This window comes from Dipodomys ordii, unplaced genomic scaffold (assembly GCF_000151885.1).
Source record: "Dipodomys ordii isolate 6190 unplaced genomic scaffold, Dord_2.0 Scaffold62, whole genome shotgun sequence".
In the NCBI taxonomy this organism is placed as follows: domain Eukaryota; kingdom Metazoa; phylum Chordata; class Mammalia; order Rodentia; family Heteromyidae; genus Dipodomys; species Dipodomys ordii.
Genome location: NW_012267278.1, coordinates 10,091,240 through 10,106,520, shown reverse-complemented (window position 1 = coordinate 10,106,520; position 15,281 = coordinate 10,091,240). Strand labels below are relative to the sequence as shown.

The window sequence follows — 15,281 nt, the reverse complement described above, 5'->3', positions numbered from 1 at the left end:
TTCCTCCTGTATGAGGCCTTCCTGGATTGATTGCTAAATCTTTTCTTGCTTTGTCATCTGGAAGGACTGGATAGCTTATCTGTTAGGGTTCTCTCATCAAATTTTCCTTAAGCCTTGGGATCTTCCTTCATTTCCTTTTTCCCAATACATGAATAAGACAGGGAGCGTCTCTGCAGGAGGGGAGGGAGAAAAGAGGAGACAAGGCTAAGTAGAAGAAAAGAACCTGCTTTCAGAAAAGATGCTGTTTCTTGAGGGGGTTAGAGCTGAGGGAACGTATTAAAAGTCTAACAAACTAAGAATCTTCTCTTATCCCCTAGCTCCCAGTCCTAAACATGAGGGAGATTCAGTCTTGACTGCCAAGTTATCCACTGGAGAATTTTACTCATAAAATTGTATTTTTGCTCTATTCAGGCTAAGTTTACAAGTGGCCACAATGATATACTTACTGTATTCTAATTTTCTTATTAAACTGCCTTAGCAATTCATTTGATACAGAGTCATCACAATTGAACACTAACAAAGTTTTAATGGATAGTGAAATGTTTATACAGAATGGATTTCTTCCATGACAGATTGTTATTAGCCTGGAATTCCCAGTGACAAATCAGGTGGTATAACACTAGGACACAATTTAACATTCTTTATGGTTTTCATGTATACAGCTTTATTATTGTCTTTTTATTGTCTTCATAATCTAGAAATAATTCAGAAGAGATGTATGGTCTATCAAGTGATGACCAGTGGCATAGTGCATCTCATTTAGAGAGTCAGTCCTCTTGTCTTATTGGGAATATATAGTTTAACAAGACACTTGCCATCATTTCTTTAACAGGGATAATAAACAGAACAATTCTGCATAAAAGCTCATATCAGCTTCTTTCATGCCTTTTCTTTTCAGAAGGCTGCCTAAGGGTTTAAGCAATTTACTGGTCTGACCCGCATCCTTTCTCTGCAGTCTGCGGTTCTTTTGTTTAACATTAGTATGTGGGCAAACAGCATTCTGAGCTGTGAGAGCTTATCAGCCTGCGTTCAGTCGACTGGAACCCCATTCTATGTATCTAAGCGGGGCCACATTTAATACTTCGCAGTGGGAGCATCTACACTTTCCAAAAATGACTTGTTTATCAGATAAACTCTGTTCTTACGCTGACAGATGTGGTAGATGGTGAGTCTTCAGAATCACACTTTCTCTAACATAAGGCTTGTACAAAATATGGTATGCTGAGAGACAGTGAGACCCACAGACCAGAGTCATGACAAGAATTGTTTATGCAGCCACGACGATCCAGCTGCACTCAGAAGTGGCGTGGAGGGGAGAAGGCAACTCCCAGTTTCTCTTTTGGAAATGAAAAAAAAAAAGTAATGTTTATGCTACTGAAGTTAAGTAAGGTATTTTTCACTCCTAGCAGGAGTGATTTTGTGGATAAATACTGTAAGGTTCCTTAATGCTAAGGCTTGATGAAAGACAGAAGCCTGGCAGTGTTGACTGAAATATTGACCATTATATGCCAGGGTATTGGGAAATTAAGAGTGGGAAGACTTAAGAAATGTACCTGCCATAAACCCCAAATAGTACTAATATGGTCTCAAAAAGAGCATTTCTGAAAATTGTTATTAGAATTTCATGAAATTATTTTTAACATGTTGAGGAATTTTTTTAAAAAGCTTCGCTCCTAAAACATACAACTAGAACTTTGAGATTGTGTAGTATGGACATCCCACATGATGAAATTACTTTGAAAGCATTGTCATAGGTACATTTTTCCTTATGTACATCTCCAATATTTACATACAAGATATTTGTTCTAATCAGAGAATTTCCTAATATATTCTTTTCCAAAAGAATTTAAAGGATTTCTATAAATATACCCTGGGAACTTATTCCCAACAGAAGTTAGGATAGAAAAAAATTGTTTCCTGACATCTGAGAAATGTTGGAGCAGCAGTCCAAAGCAATGTTACATGACACAGGTATGAACAACCAATTTCCCAACCAATGGAATCATTGTCACTGAATAGTCTGATTTTCACTGATTAGGTTTGATCCTAAATGCAATTCACTTCACGTTGCTTGTGGGACTACTAGACTTTAGCACATATGTTATGTTTTTGCTCCTACCTATAATTACTCTTTATATTAAAGCATTTTCTCTCTAATTATTTCACTACTAGTAGCCCCTTCACCTCTCAGCTCTGTTAATTAAATACTTTTAAACATGTCTTTGTTATTAATTATGAAGTGTTACCATGACCATATGATAAAATAATTATTTGGAAGAGTAATTTTAAATTAGTATTTCATGGAGACAGTAAGGCAATCTGTAAAGCTGAGCACAGTACTGTTAAGCCACATCTTCGAAGTCTATAGGGACAACTTATAGGCAGAGTACAATGTTATTTCTAACATTGCGGTGTAGAAATTGATATAGTTTTGGAGCATAGAATAGTGTTATTTTTGCATTGCCTCCACATTTTTCTGTAGGGTTTAATGCTAGATTCTTTTTGGCTGGGGGCAGGTATGGCTAAATGTACACATGTGCTATCATTCTGTAGGCAGGCTTATCAAAGCAGCAGTCATTCAGAAATACATTCAATATCAGGCTAGAAGACATTTGTGTGCCTTCTCTACTCTCACTAATGTGTGCTAGCCAACTGTTCATGCAGAAATTGTAACTGTTAATGAGGGTTAAAAGGAAATTTTAAATTAGGTGTCATCTTTTTACTAAGGTGCCTCAACTGTTAGATTCTCTCTGCTATTTATTTTCTATTGTGCCTCTTGATCCTATCACAATGCACCATTCAAAATATTAATGATGATTGTATTTTTGAAAAAAAAATAACAACAACAGAAGCACACACACACACACACACTCCTGGCCCTGCATGTTTCCTGGGTCTAATATTTCTGACTGCTCACTGTTTTTCCTAACACCGAATCCCGTGTGTCATATGCCTCGCCTGGCTGCAGACTTTGGCCTTTTCACCTGCTGTTTTGGTTGGCTTTAGATGCAAAGAGAAGAATATGAAAAAGAGAAAAGGGGGAGGGGAAGGGAAGTTTGGAAGACTGAAGCTAAAAAAAAATGGCAAATGTTTTTAGCGCCTTCATCTAGACATGTGTCCCCTCACTCTATGACATGGCTGCTCAATGTTGCCATGGTGAGGATTTCTAATCATCCCTACACATGACAGGCTCCTATTTGTCTGCACTCCCTTGGGTGTAAATTTCTAGGCTTAAAAAAAAAAATCCATGTGAGCGTATCATCCGCCGTGCAGATGTTTCACTGCTTTAGAATATCAGGCAGCTGCTTGTGCCACCGCAGACAGCTAATTGGAGACTGCATCGTAGGAACAGAGGCGCAATTATGGCATAAATACACATCCTCTGGTGCATCATTGTATCTCTATTAACAGAAAATTTTAAACAGTGCTCAGAGTGTAATTAGTGTAGTTGATAAAGTTGTAAAACATGTAAATAAGGGAAATAGCAGGTACGTGGCCAATCCACTATCCAGCACTAGGGGATGCAGATTATTGCCTATTTAGAAATAATTAGCAAAGCTGCATTAGCAAAGCCTGTGTCCAACAGAAGCAAGGCAAACATTTATTCTGGTAACAGCTCTTTCTGTGCTAGCCATGAAAATCTACTAATATTGGTAATTTAGCCCTCATTACCAGAGGATAAAGCATGAAAAGAGCTCAGACATGAAATATGACAAGTAATATTAATTTTTATTCCAGAGGAGAGGATGCTTCCTTGGGTTGCATGCTGATTTCTCGGCAGGGTCTCAGCAGTGCGTGTGGAGGAGGCAGTGGGTAGCTGGTAGTTGAGAATTCAGGATACGGAGCTGACTCCCTGCTGGAGGTATACCCTGGGGTGGCTATGACAGTGGCTGATGAGGCATGCCACTGTTAGTGCCCAGCCAAACCTCAGGTCACAGTTCAAAACAAGCACTCAGCCATTAAACTTCAGTCCTTACGGACCGGTGAGGGTTTATGTCCTCATTCCTGCTCTTTTCCACCCTCCCAGCTGCTTTTCTCCTTACTCTCTGACAATCCCCCCACCCCTTCCTGGAATGATTTTGCAGAGCTGTATGGGCAATCAGATTGATTTTTGTGCATGCACCACCCTTTGCAACGTGCTTCTGATAAAGAGCTAGTGCTTTTGAAGCAAAGAGGATGGGAGGGGTGGTTTCAGCTGCATCTTAGCTACGTCCCGGGCTCAGGATAAGAAATGATCCTCTGGCTCATCTACATTGAAGACTCTGTCACTGAAGAGTATCATCCTGTGGCCAAAAATCATGAATGGGGGAAATAATAATAATAATAATAATAAAATTTGGATCTTGTTTTGCAGATATACTTTCTACTGAAGAAAAATGCAAACGCTCTGTAAGTTTCTGAAACCTCAATTCATTTTCCAGGCAGTGGGATAAAAAGGCAGGATGTTTGAGGAAGAGCCACCTTTCTTGCACTAATCTCTGCTGTTCACTTGTTCTTTGTTTTATTTTTAAGGCATAAAAAAAATAAAAACTGGCAGGAATGAAGAACCAAGCCTCTGAAGCTCCTCATGCTTTGTGGCATTCATATTCTTTGCCATTATCTTCTTACCTCTGTTGCCTGCAGGGACTTCTTTTTAAGTGCTCTTAGGCATGCACACATATCGAGTCCATTGAACAGCTAGAAAAAAGTTCTTAGCCAATAAAATACTTGCACTCAGTCTGAGTTTCGCGGTACATTCAAAAACCATCTTGCATGGCACATTCTGGGTATTTTAGAAACTTAAACAACAACAACAAAAAACAACCCCCAAACAAAAAACCTGGTCCAGTTGTAAATCCATTGAAATAAAGAGAGGATCCACCTCCTCTTTCAAATATTGTAAATAAGGACTCAAATCCTGGCTTCAGATGTGATGGACACTCAAGGCTGTCTCTTTTCTAGAGTGTCTAGGGATGGCAGAGGTAACAGTCACTACTGCTTCTGCCTTTTGCTTCTTTCTGTCCTAAAGGATAATTACAGGATGGTGACAACTAACTAAGCAGTACCCTTATTATTCAGATGTAGATTTTATATAATGATTAAGAAGACTAGAGATGCCGATGTATTTTCAACCACACATGAATACCGATCAATACATAGGCCAAGGTCACATGAAATGCAAATGTGCACATTTTCACATGGGTGTGTTATATCCCTCAAACCCAGAAAATTCGCACTGGTATTCTTCAACAGCCGACTGGATTGTGAGGGTGTTTTCCCTTTCTTTTTATCTGTCACCTTTGTACTAAAATTCGCAAGTTCAAGTTAGGCACCAAACACTCCTTCTGCAGGTTAGTAGAGTAAGTGGAAGCCACCATCAGAATTGCAATCAGAGGCTGAAATTAGAGTTCTATTTTTTTTATTGTGAAAATACGGTACAAGAGGGGTTACAATTACATGTGCCCATAATGAGTACATTTCTTATCAAGCATTGTAGCCTCCTCCTTTTTTTCCCCTTCCCATCCCTTCCCAGCCTCCCCCGTCCCCCACCCAATCCTCCCCTCCCCCCCCTGCCCCCACCAAAATTGTAAAGTTCGTTTTCGACATAAAGACTTGTACATCTCATTGTTGCAATGAGTCCACCTGTATCCCTATTTAAACGATTTGTTTTTCCCTTCCCCTCCACAAATTATACGGACATCAAATACAGTGAAAGCAGGGGTTATACTGTGGGGGAGGGACATACAAAGCAACAAAGAATCTTATAAATGTGTTAGAAACAATTGCATGAAAGAAAAAAAACTTCTAGTTCTCAAAAGTCCCCTGGGCCTCAATTTCTTCACCTGTGAAACTGAAAGTATCTCCTTGTCTACTTTGCAGAGTTATTATGAGAATAAAATGACACAACACATACAGAATACTCTGCAAACTGTAAACATGACACAGATTAGTATTTACATAATTTATCTCATTACTATTTCCATGATTTACTCACTGGACAAAGTTGTTCCTATATCACTATTGTCCCACAATCATACTTGGACATTTGCCCAAACTTTTCACAGGAAGCATAAATAAACTCAGATAACATCATGAAATTGATCTCCAATTGTGTCTGTACAGTGCCAAAACTGCTGATTCATAAATGGAATTGCAGTCAACCAAGCAGATGTTTCTCCTACAGGATGCCAAATTGCCACTTTAACTGATTTTTATTCAAGAAACTTACTATGTATATGGAGATTATATAAACACCACATTAATCATTTTTCATTTTAAGTCCTCATAAACGATTTTACATACATCCCATATACCTTGGAAAGTACCGCGTCTCCTGGCTTATCAGAGACATGGTTTTCATATTCTGCAAAGTGAACAGCACTCTGAGAGATTGCCTAGAGGAAAGTTAAGTCCAAGTTGCAGATTTTTCCCAAGGGAATCGGCGGCTGAACCATCCTTATTAAGAAAAATCCTATGTATAGCAAAGTCTTGGTGTGCTTATCAGAGTTTGTTTTAACCCCTTGTAGAAAAAAAAAAAAAACAACAACTGCAGAGCACCTGATTTTCCTAATTTTCTCAGTTAGCTTTTTGTGTCTAACAGTTTCCATTTGGAGATATTATGCTACTGCTCTGTAGCACCAGGCCCACAGCCTTCACTAAATTGGCACCAGAACAGCAGCTGCTGCCAAGATCTATGCAAGGGCAGGAGGGACTGAGAGGAAACACGAAACAAAATGATCCCTTAATTCAAGTGAATTATTGTTACCTTCCTTCACATATTCCTTTCCTCCCCCTTTTGTTCTCATCTGAAAAGACAGGAAATAGGTTCCAAATCAGACCACAAAGAGGATCTTCAGAATCAAGTTAAATTGGAGCACATAGGATTGGAGCTGATGAGAATATGGGTTTACAAGGGTCCAAAGCCTGATCTAATTTACATCCATCTACTGATTTCCAGCCCTGTGGCATCTCCTGAAAGAGAGGTCTGTTGTAGAGTCCATGCAACTATACCTTTTGTATATGTTATTTTAAATGTATAATTTTAGATATTTTCTTCCATATAAAGCTGTATGGTTAGATGGACAGTGAATTCTATGTGTCAAGTATTTAGGCGAGTTTAACAATTTTTCTGGTGCTTCTTCGAGCAGCTCTTTGTAATGCAGGCCGGGAACTCAAATTTTTGCCTGTGCTGACAGGCACCCTGGGCAGTTTTCAGAAATATACTGGTTATTTCACATCCATTAAAAAGGAAAAGTGATATTCTGCATCAGTATTTGTTTTCTTCTCTCTCTTCCCCAGCCCCTCCTCTCTGTCTCCTTTTAAATCACAGAAATAAAGTGCCCATTGTAAAGTGTTCATGCTGGCAGACAATATTGCATGCAGATCGGTCAAGCAGCCCATTGGATGGGAATGGGATGTGGGTGGTGAAACTCCTCCTGAATGACTGGACACTAGACTGGTCTTAGAATGGTTTTGGTTAGGTCACAAATATCTCATTAGTAGGCGTGAATGCTGGCCGCTGATCTTTTATGGAGGTAAAGGGCTAACTTGTTCACTTTAAGAGTTTCTTATTAATGACACAACTTACATTTTTTCTTATTTTATTTGTGTTCTTTCTAATCTAGGTTATGGGTGAAAATATCTTAAATAAACAGAAGTCATAATAGTTTATGGCCTTATTCCCTTACACTTATAAAATAGGATGCGGAATATCTAAGGTTCAGATATTGAGGGAGATGGAGAGGAGTCAGTGTGTTGTCTTAGTTTAGGTCCATCCCTCCAGCCTCCCCACCCACTGACGCCAAAAAAAGAATCTACAGTTATGTTTTATTTTGTTCATCGTGGGGCTTGAATTCTGGGCCTGGGTGCTGTCCCTCAGCTCTTCAGCTCAAGGCTAGCGCTCTTGAGCCACAGTTTCATTTCCGATTTTCTGGTGGTTAATTGGAGATGAGTCTCATGGACTTTCCTGCCCGGGCTGGCTTTGAACCATGTTCCTCATACCTTAGCCTCCTGAGTATCTAGAGTTACAGGTGTGAGCCACTGGTGCCTGTCTCTACAGTTATTTAAAAAATTTTTAATAGTAGGGTTCCACCCTACCCCCTTTTTTGTCCTCTCTTCTTTCAAAAGGTGTTCACTGTACAAGCTCGGGATGCAGAACAGACTAAGGATGTTCAGCTGGCTCCTCCTCAAGAAACTCATGAAACAACAATAGCAGACTTACTGCACAGAAGGCTGAAAGACAATTACAAGATTCACAGTAATATTCTAGAACAAATTCCTTCTACTAAATTGCTTCATAATCTACAATCTGATATCTACTTGAATCCCAAACCTTGTTAAAGCTATCAGAGAAAGGATCAAATCCTTGAAAATTCTTGATTCCTAATATATATGGAGAAGCAGGTCGATCTGAAAGTTAAATAACACCTATGAGTAATAGAAATAAGGTATTGGGTTTCATGTAAAGATACATATTTTCTTTATTTTACATTTGCTATCAAATGTCTAAGTTAAATCATTTTTACTTTTTTAAAAATAAATCTATGCTATGGTTTCACTGTACAACTCCATTAAAATTAATATATCTGTTAATAAGCTTTCTTATTTTGAAATTTAAAAAAGTTTCTTATAGATATTTTTCACCTAAGAGTGAAAACTTATTGTTAAAGGGAAGTTGAACATTCTCTGTGGTTCTACCTCCAACATTCTCTTTTATAATTCATTTTGGAAGTAGTAGAGTTTATATTTTGACATTATAAATCTTATTCCTACTTGAAATTAATTGGGTGGATGAGGTATAGAGTATCAATCTTGAGAAGTACAAGAAGCAAAATGCATGAATTTTTCTTTAAATGCAAAATACAAGGTTTTATGCATAGCGAATAGGTTGGTTCAATGCAGAAAACAGAGAGTAAGAAATATGTATGACTAGTAATTAGATTATCATTTTGACAGTAAAAGAAATAGGAAAGAAAAATGAGGAGTATGCTAATCACGACCCTTGAAAGCTTATCTAGAAACTTATTTATATTTTTCTTTTTTCCTTATTCAGAATATACAAACTTTCATTTTTCTTTCTCCTATTTTACTTATTTTTTGCTCTAGATAGGAAATATACAAAACTATAGGAAATGTCTGTGGCTTATTGAACAAATATGGAACACAACACACTCGTAAAATATAAATATTTAATTAGATAAGTGAGTAATATCAACAATAATCTCCTACCTTAAGTTTAACTTTGTAGATCTGAAACACCACGTTTCACGCATTTATGATAATTTAAATATGCCATTTTCTAAAACATTCTGGAATACCTCCTTTAAACACTATCATTATCAATTTGTTTTATAATGTAACACGAACAATATCAGACTATATACTATTCAAATTGATCCTCACAACTCCATATTATTAGTTGTTTTAATCATTTTATTTTACTCTGAATAGATTCCATATTTCAACATCAAAGAGTATGAGGATTACTTTTTCTATTTCTTTCCACTGCTTTTATTGTTTACATTTATTGCTGAGTCCATTTGGAGTATGAATGTGATTATGACTTATGAAGTATTATAAACTATTATAAACTATTTCCATAACAAACATATGAAGTATTTCTGTAGCAAGATGGAATGATTTTAATTTTAGCAAATTTGAAGATCTCCTATATGTCAGAGTTGAGCTTCTTATTTTCTAGACATTGTTCACACAATTGGGTAATTTGTTCTTTTCAATGAACCTTTTCTGTTCACTTTTAAATCAGTCTCAAAATGCATTCATAATCATATAAATGCTTTTTCATCTTTCTTCTCATAATTTTATTTAGGCCTAATACAAAGTGGATTAAAGACTTTTATTTATTTGTTCTCTTTCTGATCTACATCTAAGAAGCAAGTAGAGTATTTACTGACAGAGTGAAGAATGCAGAAACAAACATAGGATATCACATGTAAAAGGTGGGTTTCATTTTCTGTTTATGTGTTCTCAGTATATCCCAGAAACATACTTAGAATGGATTGTTTCTTGCCCTGATGCTTGGATCTCTCATTGATTTCAAAAGATCATGCAAATGGCAGAGATGGGTGAAAATTTGATTTTGATCTTAAATGGTATAATTCACATTCTTCTTCTAATGTTTTTCCATCCTCTGGTTTATTATTAATCTTTTACTTCATATTTCCATCTCAAATTACTAAAAGAAAAATATCACTCCTATCTTTTAAATAGATAGAATAAGAGACGGAGACAGGGAAAGAAGAAAGGATAGAAAAAGATTTACAAATACTAGACTAATAACATTTACATAGCAATTTCTTAAAAAACAAGCTTGAAAGAGAATGCTTCCTTTAAATTAGCTGCCACTGTGCAAGTTAAATTACTTCAATAAGTAATCTAATTGTGATTTGCTATATCGTGGATCTCTTTGCTATATTATAATCTGAAGAATTCTCTTTATATTAAATGTATATATAATACAAATTTTATGGCTGATTTTGCAAAATAATTTCTACCAGTGAGTGACAGCTCAAAGTTAAATTTGGAAGGTAAACTTAAAAAGATTAGTCAGTTGTGTCAACTTTTAACAATAAGGGCCGAGTCACATAAAAGTGGTAACCTACTTTCCTTTAATATCATGCATTATGGATTTAGATTATATTTTATTTTACTAGATATTTGTAGCAATACAAGTTTGACCTTCCATTTTAGTGTTGTTATTTGGGAATTAAGGTGGTGATATAAACCTTCTTTGATGAGCATTCCTCGGGAATGAGTAGATGTGGAAGTTGCTATACTATTAACCAAAATTATTTTAACACTTCTACAAAAAAAGCATTTAAAGGACGTAAGTTTAATCACTAACTCTTGAATGACTTATTCAAAACCACTCCCAGATTCTATAAACACCTATTAGTGTCTCTCTCTTCTTCTCTCTTCCTTCCTCTTCCTCTCTCCTTTTCTCCATCTTTTTCTCTCCATTCCTCTCTCCCTTCTACACTTCTTCTATCCCTTCTATTTTCCATTTCTCTCAGCTGCTTCTATCATTGAGCTACACCCACCATTCTGCTCCTATTTTTAAGAAGATAATATATAGAAAATCACCTAGATATATGTCAATATACAAAACATTAAAACTTTCACACTTATAAGTTATTTGTGCAAATATATATAAAATGATCAAATCAGTATATATAATGTTTTTGTGAATAACAATAATTTTGAAAATTGGTAACATTTTAAATATTTTTGAATATGTCTTCTAAATTCCAGAAGAGTCCAAGGATAGCATGATTTGCACTTGGTGTCGTTTAAATGTTGTTAGGTAACACACCCAACTAAAAGTCTCTATCTTGGATAGGAGCTATGACAGATAGCTTGGGCAAATCTTTGCAATAAAAGAAAGTTCTTTCAAAATCTCTGTGCTTTAAAGGAGATACCATAACTATGCTTGCATTTCTGAATGAGGAAAGTGATATTAGAGAGGTAAGCAACCTGGCCAAGTCTACAAACATCCTGAGAGGGATAGACTGAGAGGCCTGTGATTTTTTGGAGTGTGTCAGGAAGGGGTAAATTTCAGACTCATCTACAATAATTTAAAACAGGTGGAGAAAACAGGAGTTAGCCCTAACTCTGGTTTGAACTCTTTCTTTTGGGTGGGTAGGAAAGAGTACTGGGATTTGAGCTTAGCTTTGTAATTAGTAGGCTGGAAGGCATAAGATCATTTCAGCTACAATCCCTGCTCTTTTTTGTTACTACTTTTTGAATAGGTTCTCAAGTCTTCTCTTGCCCCGGACTGGTCTCAGACTCTGATTCTCCTACCTTTGTGTCCTGTGGAGCTGACATGACAAATGCATACCACCATATGTGGCTTTTTGGTTGAGATGTGGATGTCACCATAATTTTACCTGGATTGCTCTCAAACCAACACTAAGAATTTTTCCTAATCTTACATCCCCTGAGCAGCTGGAATTATGGTCATGCTCCCAGCCTTCACTTTTGTTTGTGATACCCATCTCTGGCAGGAGGGGGGGAAAAGGGAGGGGAGAAGGGAGAGAAATGGGAGGGAGAAAGATTGAATAATAGAATAAAAGAGACAAAAATTTACAAGTATGTATAAAGGCTAAAAATACTGAAAACTCAACTGACTTGACCAGAAACAGAGACATATTCTCTTTCAGGCTGAAGCGAGATGATTAAAAAGAGCAAAATTTTCTCAAGATCATAAAATAAGTTATTTATACTCTTTGAATAACCACCCATGAAAATTTAATACATTTTCTATAAATTCTTTTCTCACTTGTCATGCCCCTCATTTGTTAATGCAAACACAGGTGAAAAACATACTTTATTCTTCAGATTTAGCTAAATGTTCAAGAGCCATGAGGGCCTCTGATGAAAGATTCTGTATTTTTTATACATTTCCTAATTGAAATAATTTAAAAAAGATTTTTTTTTGTAGCCAAGTGCTGGTGACTTCATACTCCTAGCTACTCTGGAGACTGAGATCTGAGGATTAGCATTTGAAACCAGACAGGACAGAGACATCAGTGAGACTCTTATCTCCAGTTAACCAGCAGAAAACTGCGAATGGTGCTGAGACTCAAACTGGTAGAGCACTAGTCTTGAGTGACAAAGCTCAAAGACAGCACCCAGGCCTTGAGTTCAAACCATACAACCAACTGAGAGAGAGACAGAGACAGAGACAGAGACAGACAGAGAGAAACAGAGACAGAGACAGAGAGACAGACAGAGAGAGGGACAGTGTGTTCTAGTTTTCCATATTGTAACTCATTCTTCAATAAAGTATGGGCATGTAAAACATGTAAAAAATTAATTTATAAAAATAGTATTTTAGTTATTTGGTAATTTGTTGAATAAAGTTTTTGTAAATTAATTTGTTACTCTATGGTAAGAGTACCTGTTTTTACATTCCCATAGTTGTTGTGTCAAACCCTATGTTTCTGAGTGCCCATCAGCCAATCACCTAGACTAAGAGTTGTGAAAATACTGTACAGAGGGGTTACAATTACATGGGCAAGGTAATGAGTACATTTCTTATCAAGCATTGTTGCCTCTTCCTTTATTTACCCTTCCCACAATCCCTTCCCATCTTCCCCTCCCTTCCTCCCTTCTCCCTCTCCCTCCCCCCCACCCTGGCCAAAGCTGTAAAGTTCGTTTTTCCACATAATGTCTTGTACATCTCATTGTTGCAATGGGGCCACCTGTATCCCTATTTAAACACTTTGTTTTTTCCCTTCCCCTCCCCCAATTATACCAACATCAAATACAGTGAAAACAGGGGTTATACCGTGGGGAAGGGACATACAAAGGAACAAAGAAATCATCTTATAAATATGTTAGAAACAATAGCAAGCAAGAAAAAAACGTTCGAGTCCTTATCCGGAAGTCCTTGACTCAAATGTGCTGGGACAATCATCCGTTTCACCAGTAGGCAGGGAAACTTATTTATGCATGTTTGTTGTTATGTCCTTAGCCCCACCTCCACAGGAGACATAATAACATCTTTTCCTATGGTTTTCTTGCAATACCACTTGTGTGTTATGGGACATCTGTTGACTCTCACCTTAGAGTGTACCAGGGAGGAAGATATCTGGGGAGATAAGAAATAAATATTTTCATCTGTTGTGTTAAACAATGCAAATCAAGGGAAGAAACACTACTTTTTTAAAGTTTAGTTTGTGCCTTTTATTAATTCACACACAGTCACTTGTCTTCTGGTTTGTTGAAGCAATGTTAGGCTACACTTGTCACAATAATGTCCGTCAAAGTGATGAGCCATAAAAACTCCAGCACCACACTCATTTGAAGAGCACTGTTGACAGACACAGCTAATTCTGCCATTTTTATCCCCTGCAGAGTGTTTCAGAAAAGGTAGTTTAACCTTCTTTCTCTTATGCTTGTTCTGTTTGGGAATGGTATAAGACTTCCTCTTCCTTTTCTTTTTTTTTGCGGGGGGGGGGGGGTCCGGTCGTGGGGCCTGAACTCTGGGCCTGGGCGCTGTCCCTCAGCTCTTCAGCTCAAGGCTAGCGCTCTACCACTTGAGTCACAGCGCCACTTCCGCTTTTTTCTTTTTTGCTTATGTGGTGCTGAGGAATCGAACCCAGGGCCTCAAGCATGCAAGGCAAGCGCTCTACCACTAAGCCACCTTCCCAGCCCATTCATCTTCCTTTTCTTATCAACACTTTGATAAAGAGTAGGATTCTTTTGAATGTTGTAGTCAGATAATGTACGTCCATCTTTCTGCTACTTACCAGCAAAGATCAGTCTTTTCTGGTCACGATGAATTCCTTCCTTATCCTGCATCTTGGTCTTTACATTTTTCATAGTATTCAAAGGTCCAAGCTTGACTGTGATGATCTTCCCCATTTTCATGAAAATCTGCATCCTGACAGTGGTCCCACTGCTGGTGACAGATCAGAAAGTGAAAAACTAATTTATTAAATGATCCTTACTGAGGATAAAATTTTACTAAAGATCAAATTTTAACAATAAATTCAGATTTTAGCAATAAATAGTTAAATGATAAAATGATGCCAATAGATTGTATGTTATTTTCTGTGGCCAGGACAGAACAAAATGCAATCAACTAGGATGGAGTTCTACTTTCAAAGATGAACGGAAAATAGATCATTGAAACAATGAGAAAACTATGCAATCCTTTTAAACTTTTTTCTATTGATGAAAGTCTCTTTATCTAACATATTTCTGTTTGAACTATATGTCTGTGACATAAAGATTGAGGATTTTATTGGTCACTTGTTGTTTTCAATGAGAAAGACAAATCTCTTATTTAGAATTAATTTTCTGAGAAAATTTTGCTCTTTAAATTTTATATTATTCTTACAGTTTTCTTCTTGTGTGCTTTTACTTTCTCTTTTCTTCAGCAGAACAATCACAAACTAGATTCAGTGAAGGGACTTCAGTGTTTTAGGATAAAGAATTTGTTTAGTTGGAAGCGATGGAGCCTCAACACATGTGTTAAGTAGATAGATATGGGCTAGCATGTTTAAATATTCTTTATAGGACTTTTTGTGCTCCTATCAAATCTTACATAATCAGGAAGTTTACAAAGCTAGTCTTATGTATATATATATATATATTCGTATATATATGATATTTACTGAAAATGTTCTATTCAAAATTTGACATTTAGAAAAATCCTTTGCTTCAAAGAAGGGATGAATTTTTTGGACCTAATTGTAAAACAGAATCAATTTGTCCACTTTTGACTGACTTTGTTAATCAGTGCTGTCAAAATATAAAGATAGACAGATGAAACT

General features: G+C 36.8%; 1 pseudogene; it reads right to left on the bottom strand.

Annotated features, from left to right (window-relative positions):
* Positions 1 to 13,704: 13,704 nt before the first annotated feature.
* LOC105990069 lies at positions 13,705 to 14,385 on the bottom strand (annotated as a pseudogene).
* Positions 14,386 to 15,281: the final 896 nt, after the last annotated feature.